The following is a 12,114-nucleotide window of genomic DNA, read 5'->3' as shown; positions in this document are numbered from 1 at the left end:
CCTCAGTTGGCTGTTAAGACCCTTTCATGGTTTTTCTCCTTTCTTGCCCCTCAACTTTCTCCTCTTTCTTCAATCGTCTCTTAAGTTTTAAGGTTCTCAGACTTTCAAAAAGGCTCTCTTCTTAGCTCTTCCTCTCACATGAATACTTTTCCTAACCTGATATTATATCATCTCCAGGACATCAAATAATGCCTATAAGCCGGTAACTCCAATATAGGTATATATGTACATATCTCTGAAACCAAAATGAATGTTCTGGGCTCCAAACACTATATCTAACTGTGCATTCATATCTCCACTTCGATGTCCATTGAGTATCTTGGTTCAGTGTGATCATCTTCTTTCCAATACCCTCTTCATATATATCCTTGTGTTTTTCTCTCCTCCCAAACCAGAAACCTAAGAATCATCCTTGACTCATTCTTCTCCCTGACCCATATGGTCAGGCTTCAATTACTATTATTTCTACCCTTCAAATTTATACCTTCTTCTCTGGCTCTCTGCTACTGACATAATTCAGATTCTCATAATATATTGGTGGATCATTGTCAAGGTCTTCCACCGTCTCCGTTCTTGCTCAACCCAATCCATTCACTAAATTCCTCCCAGAATTATTTCCCTAAGACACAAATATGATCATGTCACTTACTCACTTACATCTTTCAGTAGCTCTTTACTGCCTTGAGTATAACATGCAACCCCCTTCACCTGGTATACAACATAGTTCCTGATCTGGCCCCTTCCATTAATTGCAGTCTTAACACTTCCAACTCATACACACAGGCTCACACAACCATTTTCCCTAACAAGGCACTTTCTGTCATTGCATGGAATAAATTTAACTGAAAAAAAATTTAAAAGCTTACCTGTCCTTCTTTACCTGGCCAATTCCCAGTCATCCTTTCAGAAAGCTCCTACCAGGAGGCTGGGTCTGACAATTCCATCCCCCCATGTAGGTTACATATTATTTTCAAATGTTTATATTACTGTTATAATCAATTTTATTGGAACAGTTATAATATTTAAAATTATTGTCTCTGATATGCAACTAGGAATTCAGTGAGGATAGGAATCATGTTTTTTAAATCTCCCTCCCCTGAGAGCCTATCACCAGTGCTCTGTGATCAAGATACAGATATAGAGATTTACATGAATGAAGACAAGTGGCTCAGCACAGATGTATTATAAGGACATACAGGAAAATGGCTTAATCATGAAAAATCTTGTATGTCAGATAAGGTCTTTGAAAGTCATCAAAGTCACTTTAAAAGGAAATGATATGATCAACTGTACATGTTTAAAACCCCATCCTTGTGGCCGTATGATGAATAGACCATAGAAGGATAGAGCTGAAGGAAGCAAGAGACTTTGAAATGGTACAAGTGAACAGTTATGAAAACCAAGTTGATGACAATGAGGATAGATGGTGGAAAGCTGAAACGAAAGATATTTGGAAAGTAAAGTGAATTGAACTAAATGACCAATTAAATATAGGGGTTAATGAGGCATTTAGAACCAAGAGTATCTCCAAAACTCCTGGCTTGTGTGACTAGGAAGATGGATCATTTATTTTGTAAATCATCAAATCATATTAAACCTATACTCTAAACAGGCAATATGCCAGGTGCTAAGACCACAAGATAAATAAACAAAACACGGTCCCTGCCCTCCAGAGTGTGTAATGAAAGAGACAAAAATGTAATAAAACATAATAAATGTTATTGTAGTTCTATAGGCAAGGTCCTATGAGGGGAAAACAAAGAAAGAGAGTGCTTAACTCTGCTTGGGAATGAGTAGGACATAAAACTACTCAGAGTCAAACTCTAAAAAGAATGATATGCCATCAACGGAAATAGGAAATTCAGGACATGGAGCAGAACCTGAGGAAAGGAGGCATAACGTTTTCTATTCGAAGTTGAGACCGAGTGGCCTTTTGGCTAATCCTGGTGACCACCATTAGGCAGTCAGGATCCAGAGTTCATGGAAAAGAGCTGAGGGAGAGATCTCTCACACTGGGATTATCACAAGGGCCTTGTATTCATTTCCTGTGGCTGCTGTAACAAATTACGTGTTACACGTTGTGGATGGCTTAAAACAATAGAAGTTTATTCTCCCATAGTTCTGAAGACCAGGAGTCCAAAATGAAGGTAATGGGTAGGGCCACCCTCCCTCTGGAGGTTCTAGGGGAGAGTCCTTCCTTGCCCCTTCCTGCTTCTGGAGCCTGTCAGTATTTCTTCATGTGTGGCCATGTCACTCTCTCTCTGCCTCCTCTTGTCCTCCTCTTCTGTCTGTCTCAAATCCCGCTCTGTCTTTCTTTTGTAAGGACACTTGTCATTCACTTTCAGGGCCACCTGGATAATCCAGGATGATCTCCTCATCTCAAGATACTTTGTTTAGTTATATCTACAAAGACCCTTTTCCGGGGCGCCTGGGTAGCGCAGTCATTAGGCATCTGCCTTCGGCTCAGGGCGTGATCCCGGTGTTCCGGGATCGAGTCCCACATCAGGCTCTTCCGCTGGGAGCCTGCTTCTTCCTGTCCCACTCCCGCTGCTTGCGTTCCCTCTCTCGCTGGCTGTCTCTATCTCTGTCAAATAAATAAATGAATAATCTTTAAAAAAAAAAAAGACTCTTTTTCCAAATAAAGCAACATTCACAGGTGCTGGGGATTAGGATGTGGGTATATTGGGGCAGGGGGACCACATTCAACCCACTACAGGCCTCCTAACTGACCTCTCTGTGTTTGCTATTGCCTTCCTCACACAGTATCCAATACTGCAGCCGGCAGGACTCAATATTTAACTCAGATCAAGACTTCTCTGTTCAGGTGTGACTCTTTATCTCAGGGTCAAGTTCGAGGCCCACATTGGGCATAGAATTTACTTAAAAAGAAACAAATAAACAAAAAACTTCTTTGTTCAAATCCCTCTTATTGGCTTCCCCTCCAAGTGGAACAGCCAAGGGACTTACCAAGCTTGGGTGTATCTGGCCCCCCATTACCTCTCTGGCTTCATTTCTTCCTTCTCCCCACCACATTCACTCCACTCCAGACACATCATCCTCCTTGCTGTTTCTTTTTTTTTTTTTTAAGATTTTATTTCTTTATTTGACAGAGATAGACAGCCAGCGAGAGAGGGAACACAAGCAGGGGGAGTGGGAGAGGAAGAAGCAGGCTCATAGCGGAGGAGCCTGATGTGGGGCTCGATCCCATAACACCGGGATCACGCCCTGAGCCGAAGGCAGACGCCCAACGACTGCGCCACCCAGGTGCCCCCCTACTTGCTGTTTCTTAACACAAAAGACACACTCTAATATACCATATTGTGATGGCTAATTTATATGTTAACTTGACAGGGCCATGGAGTGTCCAGAGATTTGGTCAGAATTATTCCGAATGTGTCGGTGAGGATGTTTCTGGATGAGATCAACATTTTATTTTATTTTTTTTATTAATAACTTATTGTCAGTGAGAAAGACTGGTTAATGGTGGTTTTTGGAAAAAAACTTTATAAGACCATTGCATCAAAAATACACAGACACCATTAAAAGTCTGTCATGATGATTGTGGTTTATAGGTATACAGAAGTTAAAATTACACTTTCCAATAAAAAAAAATGTGTTCACAATTCTAAAATACAGCAATCCATTTAGGACATGTCCATGTATCAGATCTTTCCTTAGCATACATACAGCTAGAAATGAATGAGTATATGGAAATGTATTAATGAAATATCATACTTCAGTGGAAAAAGTCATTTAAAGAAATCCTGATTATATTTAAAAATCAGGGTGTTAGGTAATGACACTAACACCACCAAAATTCAGTCAAATACAAATGCCCAAAATCCAGTTGAAACGATGAAAAATTAATTTACCCCCAAAAGGAAAATTATAATAATCAAGTTTATGCAAATAAATACATGAATCATGCTAACAAGATGGTAGGAATGATTTTCATTTCATTATTTTAACACAGACAAATATAAACACAAAAAGATGTTCAGAAATGGCACAGTCAACATAAATCTCTTTCAGATAGGGGCGCCTGGGTGGCTCAGTCCATTAAGAGTCCACTCTTGATTCTGGCTCAGGTCATGATCTGGCAGACCTGGAATCCAGCCCCCCACCGGTAATCCCTGCTCAGCACCTCCCCCTCTCTCTCTGCCTCTCCTCCCCAACTTGTGCTCGCTCTCGCTCTCTCGCTCTCTCTCAAATAAATGGATAAGATCTTTAAAAAAATAATAAAAAATAAAATAAATCTCTTTCAGTTAAAGTAGGTTAGGACACTGAAAATGGCTAACGTGTCAGGAGGCGTGTGGATCAGTGCAGCCATGCCCGTTTTAGCTCACTGAGAAAAGCACTTAAGCACTGCTACAAAGAACGATGCCGAAGATTATTTCTATAATCTCTAGGTTCATTAAAGTCCAGGCACTTTGGAGGATTTTGAACCTCAGACTTCCGTAAGTCGTTGCAGATCTGGTGAAGAAATTGTCACCTCTTCCAAGTGCCCAGTGTCTCCGCTCTCACCGTCACTCATCACGACCTCAGACTCCACAGCACGCTGACACATCAGGGCACGAGGCTGCGGAAGTATCCAGACAGGGGTATGTTTTCTACAGCAGAGGCTTCAAAGTCTCTTTGAGACCCTGGAAGTAGATCTCTACAAGTACTATTCTCACCAGTGCCTGTTTGGGGAAGTTCCAACGTATTGACGGGTTAGAAATTGGGCAGATGAACTGATTTAAGTTGAACTTCTGCCGGCTTCTCAGTGAAAAACCCTAACTACCTACAGCAAGCATGTCTCTAGAAAGGTCTATGGATTGAAATTGATCACCAAATTCCAGAGGTAGTGATGGCAGTTCATCAGGCACAGGAAGTTCTTCCGCTGTAGAAAATCACTTTCGATGTCATAACCTCCAGGGTCATAGTCTGTATCCATGTATTTGGATCTACAGAGTACAGGGTGTTTACTTATCAATAATCTCTCCATTGGAGAATTCTTGTATATCTGGCGGAGGAACACTTCCATTGAATCTGATGTATCCCAGTGATACCCTCGTCATACACGACTCACACTGCAAGGAGCTTGAGCTAGGGACTGAACTTCACACAGGCTTTCCTGGGCACTGTACCGATGAGAAGGCCTTTCCACTAGAGGTCTCGTGCAGAGTTGCAGATCAGGATCCACTCCTTCAGTATCATAGTTGGGCTTCTGTATGGAGTCACTGTCAGAAGGAGAGTTTGAAGTAGGAGGAGGCAAGTTTGGGGTTGCAGTGGAGTCCCTGGGGCTGTGCCTGATGCAGTGTGGACTTGGTCTAGAGCCAATCTAGTGTAGTTTCCCTTCCCATCAAGAAACATGACATGTCACAGCCTATTATTGACTTGAATGCTTAGAACAGAGATAATCCCAAGGCCATTTCCACAGTCAGATTTGGGTTGTAGTCTTCCATTATGCATCGCCAAGGTGCCATAGCCAGTTCCTCGAGCATATGTTACAACTGCATGAGTAGAACATGTGCTAAGCCCATGGCCAGTTTCATATCTCATTTTTTTTTAATTTTCAAGATTATCATTTTATTATTTTTCTTCCAAGTTTTTATTTAAATTCAAGTTAGTTAACATACACTGTAGTATTGGTTTCAGGAGTAGAATTTAGTGATTCATCGCTTGCATATAATACCCAGTGTGCAACACAAGTGCCCTCCTTAATGCCCATCACCCAATTACCCCATCCCCCCACCCACTTCCCTCCAGCCACCCTCAGTTTGTTCTCTATAGTTAAGAATCTCATGGTTTGCCTTCCTCTCTGTTTTTCTTATTTTATTTTTCCTTTCCTTCCCCTATATTCATCTGTTTTGTTTCTTAAATTCCACATATGAGTGAAATCATATTGTATTTGTCTTTGACGGACTTATTTCACTTAGCATAATTAATATACTTTAGTTCCATCTACATCATTGCAAATGGCAGGACCTCATTCTTTTTGTTGGCTGAGTAATATTCCATGTGACAGCACTTTCAACTTCAAATATATCATCTAAATGAACGTAGAAAAAAATGGTCCTACTTGAATGTGAACTAATGGAGCAGACAAGTTAGCTTTTTTCCATGCTCCTTTCTGCCTCTCCCTTCTCAAAATACTTCATGAAAGGCTGTATTTTTGACAAAGCCTTCAAATAAAAGTATTGCAAAAAAAATGGTGACTCTAGATAGATAGATAGATATAGATTTATATATATAGATATATATACATACACCACTTCTTTATCCATTCATCAGTCAATGGACATTTGGGCTCTTTCCATAATTTGGCTATTTTTGATAGTGCTGCTATAGCATTGGGGTGCATGTGCTCTTTCAAATCAGCATTTTTTTATCCTCTGGGTAAATACCTAATAGTGCAATTGCTGAGTTATAGGGTAGCTCTATTTTTAACTTTCTGGGAAACCTCCATAATGTTGTCCAGAGTGGTTGCACCAGTTTGCATTCTCGCCAACAATGTAAGAGAGTTCCCCTCTCTCCACATCTTCACCAACATCTGTTATTTCCTGAGTTGTTAATTTTAACCATTCTGACAGGTGTGAGGTTATATCTCATTGTGACTTTAATTTGTATTTCCCTGATGATAAGTGATGTTGAGCATTTTTTATGTGTCTGTTAGCCATTTATATGTCTTTGGAGAAATGTCTGTACATGTCTCCTGCCCATTTCTTAACTGGATTATTTATTTTTTGGGTGTTGAGCTTGATAACTTCTTTATGGACTTTGGATACTAGTCCTTTATCTGTTATGTCATTTGCAAATATCTTCTTCCATTCCATAGGTTGCCTTTTAATTTTGTTGATTGTTTCCTTTGCTGTGCAGAAGTTTTTATCTCGATGAAGTCCAAATAGTTCATTTTTGCTTTTGTTTCCCTTGCCTCGGAGACATGTCTAGTAGAAGTGCTCCAACTGAGGTCAGAGAGATTGCTGCCTGTGTTCTCCTTCAGGATTTTGGTGGTTTCCAGGCTCACATTTTGGTATTTCATCCATTTTTAATTTATTTTTGTGTATGGTGTAAGAAAGTGGTCCAGTTTCATTCTTCTGCACGTCGCTGTCCAGTTTCCCCAACACCATTTGTTGAAGAGACTGTCTTTTTTCCTTTGGATATCCTTTTTCCTGCTTTGTTGAGATTAGTTGACCGTATAGTTGTGGGTCCATTTCTGGGTTCTCTATTCTGTTCCATTGATCTGTGTGTTTGTTTTTGTGCCAGTACCATTCTGTCTTGATGATTACAGCTTTGTAATACAGCTTGAAGTCCAGAATTATGATGCCTCCTTCTTTGCTTTTCTTTTTCAACATACTTTGGCTGTTTGGGATCTTTCCTGGTTCCTTGCAAATTTTAGAATTGTTTATTCTAGCTCCTTGAAAAATGTCAGTGTTATTTGATAGGGATTGCATTGAATGTGTAGATTACTTTGGGTAGTATAGACATTTTAACAATATTTGTTCTTCCAACCCATGAGCATGGAATGTTTTTCCATTTTTTTTGTGTCTTCTTCAATTTCTCTCATAAGCTTTCCAGAGTTTTCAGAGTACAGATCTGTTATCTCTTTGGTTAGGTTTATTCCTAGGTATGGTTTTTGGTGCAATCGTAAATGGGACCAGTTCCTTAATTTCTCTTTCTGCTGCTTCATTATTGGTGTATAGAAATGCAATAGATTTTTGCCCATTAATTTTATATCCTGCAACTTCGCTGAATTCCTGTATCAGTTCTAGCAATTTTTTGGTGGAGTCTTTCAGGTTTTTTAAATAGAATATCATGTCATCTGCAAATAGTGAAAGTTTGACTTCTTTCTTGCTGATTTGAATGCCTTTTATTTCTTTTTGTTGTCTGATTGCTGAGACCAGGACTTCCAGAACTATGTTAAATAGTAATGGTGAGAGTAGACATCCCTGTTGTGGTCAGAAACACTGAGGATGATATTAGCTGTGGGCCTTTCATATATGGTCTTTAGGATGTTGAGATATATTCCTTCTATCCCTACTTTCTTGAGGGTTTTTATCAAGAAAAGATGCTGTATTTTGTCAAATGCTTTTTCTGCATCTATTGAGAGGGTCATAGTTTTTTTCCTTTCTTTTATTAATGTGGTGTATCACGGTGATTGATTTGTGGATATTGAACCACCCCTGCAGCCCAGGAATAAATCCCACTTGATTGTGATGAATAATTCTTTTAATATATGGTTGGATTTAATTTGCTAGTATCTTATTGAGAATTTTTCCATCCATTTCATTAAGGATATTGGTCTGTAATTCTCCTTTTTAGCGGGGTCGTTGGTTTTGGAATCAAGATAATGCTGGCCTCACAGAATGAGTTTGCAAGTTTTCCTTCCATTTCTATTTTTTGGCACAGGTTCAGAAGAATAGGTATTAATTCTTCTTTAAATGTTTGGTAGAATTCTCCTGAGAAGCCATAAGGCCTTGGACTCTTGTTTGTTGGGGGATTTTTGATTACTGATTCAATTTCTTTGCTGGCTATAGACATTCAAATTTTCTATTTCTTCCTGTTTCAGTTTTGGTAGTTTATATGTTTCTAGGAATTTATCCACTTCTTCCAGATTACCCAATTTGTTACCAAATAATTGCTTGTAATATTCTCTTATAATTGTTCTTTATTTCTGTGGTGTTGGTGGTGATCTCTCCTTTTTCATTCATGCTTTATTTTGGGGGGTTCTTTCTCTTTTCTCTTTGATAAGTCTGGCTAGGAGTTTATCAATTTCATTAATTCTTTCAAAGAACCAGCTCCTAGTTTCGTTGATCTGTTCTCTTTTTTTTCCCCTATATCACTTATTTCTGCTCTAATCTTTATTATTTCCCTCCTTCTGCTGGTTTTAGGCTTTATTTGCTATTCTTTTGCCAGTTCTTTTCGGTGTAAGGCTAGGTTGTTTATTAAGGACTTTTCTTATTTCTTGGGGAAGGCCTGTGTTGCTATATATTTCCCTCATAGGACCACCTTTGCTGCATCCCAAAGGTTTTGGACTGTCATGTTTTCATTTTCACTTGGTTCCAGATATTTTTTTATTTCTTCTTTAATTTCCTGGTTAACCCACTCATTTTTTAGTAGGATGTTCTTTAACCTCCATGTATTTATGGTCTTTCCAAATTGTTTCTTGTAGTTGACTTCAAGTTTCATAGTGTTGTGGCCTGAAAATATGATCCACTAGAAGATCTGTCTTTTTTACTAGTTGAGGACTGATTTGTGACTCAATATGTGATCTATTCTGGAGAATGTTCTATGTGCTCTTAAAAAGAATGTGTATTCTGCTGCTTTAGGATGAAATGCTCTGAATGTATCTGTTAAGTCCATCTGGTCCAGTGTGTCATTCAAAGCCATTGTTTCCTGGTTGATCTTCTGCTTAGATAATCTATCCATTGCTGTAAGTGGGATGTTAGAGTCCCCTACTATTATTGTATTATTATCAATGAGTTTCTTTGTTTGTTATTAATTGATTTATATATTTGGCTGCTCCCAAGTTGGGGGCATAAATATTTACAATTGTTAAATCTTCTTATTGGATAGACCCCTTTATTATGATACAGTGTCCTTCTTCATCTCTTATTACAGTCTTTGGCTTAAAATCTAGTCTGTCTGATATAAGTATGGCTACTCCAGCTTTGTTGTAATGTCCATTACATGACAAATGGTTCACCACCTCCTCATTTTCAATCTGGTGTTGTCTTGGGTCTTAAATGAGTCTCTTATAAGCAGCATATAGATGGATCTTTTTTTTTAATCCATTCTGATATCCTGTCTTTTGATTGGAACATTTAGTCCATTTACAATCAGAGTAATTATTGATAGATATGAACTTAGTGGCATGGTATTACCTGTAAAATTAAAATTTTAATACAGAGAGTGAGTAAAGCAGATCAGGCTCCCTAATATGGATGCGCCTCATCCAATCAGTTGAAAGTCTGAAAAGAACGAAAGGCTGATCCTCCCATATGAAAGGGAACTCCTGCCTGACTGCCCTTGAGCTGGGGTATTGGCTTTTTCCTGCCTTCAAACTCAAACTGAAACATAGCTCTTTCTGAGTTTCAAGACTGCCAGCTTTCAGACTGAGATTAAATATTTGACTCTCCTGGTTCTCAAGCCTTAGGACACAGACTGGAACTAAGCTAGATCTCCTGGGTTTCCAGCTTGCTGACTCTTCTAGAAGATCTTGGCACTTGTCAGTTCCCATAATCACATGTGCCATTTCTTTATAATAAATATATATATATACACACACACACACACACACACACACACACACACACACACACTTCCCATTGGCTCTGTTTCTCTGGAGAACCCTAATACACATATCTTTAACCATTTATCCTGTTTATTGTCTGTCTCCCATTAGAATGTAAAAATTGAGGTCAGGGATTTTTCTGTCTTGATCAGGGGTCACTGGGTCACTTTTAGAGCCTAAAATATGACTGGCACATTGTATGCAATCAAAAAATCTCTTATTAGATTAATTCTTGGATGTATATAGATCTGAGAATACTCAGAAAAACACTACATTTTCCTTTCAGTTTAAGTAACATAATACAAAATATTTCTTATAATTTTCAAAGGATTCTGGTGCACCTAAAATATCAATGATATTTGGCAGAAGAGTCGTGTAAGAAAAGAATTAAAAGCACGGTACAATTTCAAAGAAAGACAAGGAAATTTTAAATCATGCAGTATCAAGGAGTTAAATATCCAACCAAAAGAGGAAGGGACAGATAAGAATATCTTGTGAGAAGAAAATAAGTCAAAAATGGAATGTAACTGATAAGAAGTTTGAGATTATGTCTTCAGGATCAAATACGTTTACAAAGAAGTTAATTAAAAGCTTCTGTAAATGTGTGTGCATAATTATATTTTAAGAGCCCTTTTTCTGAAAGCTTTCTAACGTATAGACTATGAGGATTTTATTAAGAAAGAAAAGGCCATTTAATTATATCCTTTAAAAATTTGAAAATTGCCGCTTCCAGATTAAGACTGTTGACTAAGTACATGCATTTACTTTTCTCACCACCACAAATCCCTTTGAAGTGACAGAGTATAAAAATATGAATAAATATAGCGATGCAAAAAAGCCAGGAAGTCTTGGACAGTGAGGAATTTCTTGAAGATATAAAGGAGTTTAGATGGATGCTGAAACTTGAAAGCCAAATGTCCTCCAAGAGAAGATATCAACAAGTGAGGGTTTCACTCAAAAAGTGAGCTTGTTTTTTGTTTTTTGTTTTCAGAAGAAATTCTCGAAAAACCCCTAAAAGCATAGGCAGCAAAACCCGAGCCATCTAGTAGGGCTATGAGTTGGTTGGTGAGATTAAAGCCCCACAAAGCCCCAAATTCAAGGCGCAGTGCGGTACACATTAATCTCTATCTGCCAAGGCCCTCGTGCAGCACAGAAAACCCACAGCTGGGAAAACAGGAGGTGACTCTCAGTTAAGAAGGGATTTCAACAAATTCTTGGAAGACACAAAGCATGAGGAGGGATAGTTATTTATGATATAGAACAGAAGAAGTTGCAGCCTAAAACACACAAATAGAGACTGTACCAATGGAAGGAGACTACCTGCTCTGCTGGCAGAAGTGAAGTAAGGGCTAAAAAGTAAGAGGCAACAGAAGAAACAGTCAGCCCTTTCCTGACAGCCAGGTGTTTTTCCCAAAGGAAGAAAAAATGGGGAATTCTTCTCTTTAAAAATTGGATGAATTCTTTGGGAGAACAAAGGCAACTGGGGATCAGCACCTCTGAGATCCCCCTCCAGCTTCCCTAAAGGAATACTTGACACCTGACAGGTCCCACCCATGTTTGCAGACCCCATAGTCAGGTTTTCTATTTTTTCACGTCTATTTTTTTTAGAGGACGTTGGGGGGAAGGGCAGAGGGAAAAGGAGAGAGAGAATCTTAACCAGGCTTCACTCCCAGCACAGAGCCCAATGTGGGGCTTGATCTCACAACCTTGAGATCATGACTGAGCTCAAAGCGAGTCAGACACTTAACCAACTGAGCCACCCAGGTGCCCCAATTCACTTGTAAATAAGCATGAAAAACCAAGGATCACCAGACGTTTGCGGGGGGGGGGGGGGGGGG

This window comes from Ursus maritimus, unplaced genomic scaffold (assembly GCF_017311325.1).
Source record: "Ursus maritimus isolate PB19 unplaced genomic scaffold, ASM1731132v1 scaffold_4, whole genome shotgun sequence".
NCBI lineage: Eukaryota > Metazoa > Chordata > Mammalia > Carnivora > Ursidae > Ursus > Ursus maritimus.
The sequence above is the reverse complement of the archived record's forward strand: the minus strand, read 5'-3'. Positions refer to the sequence as shown.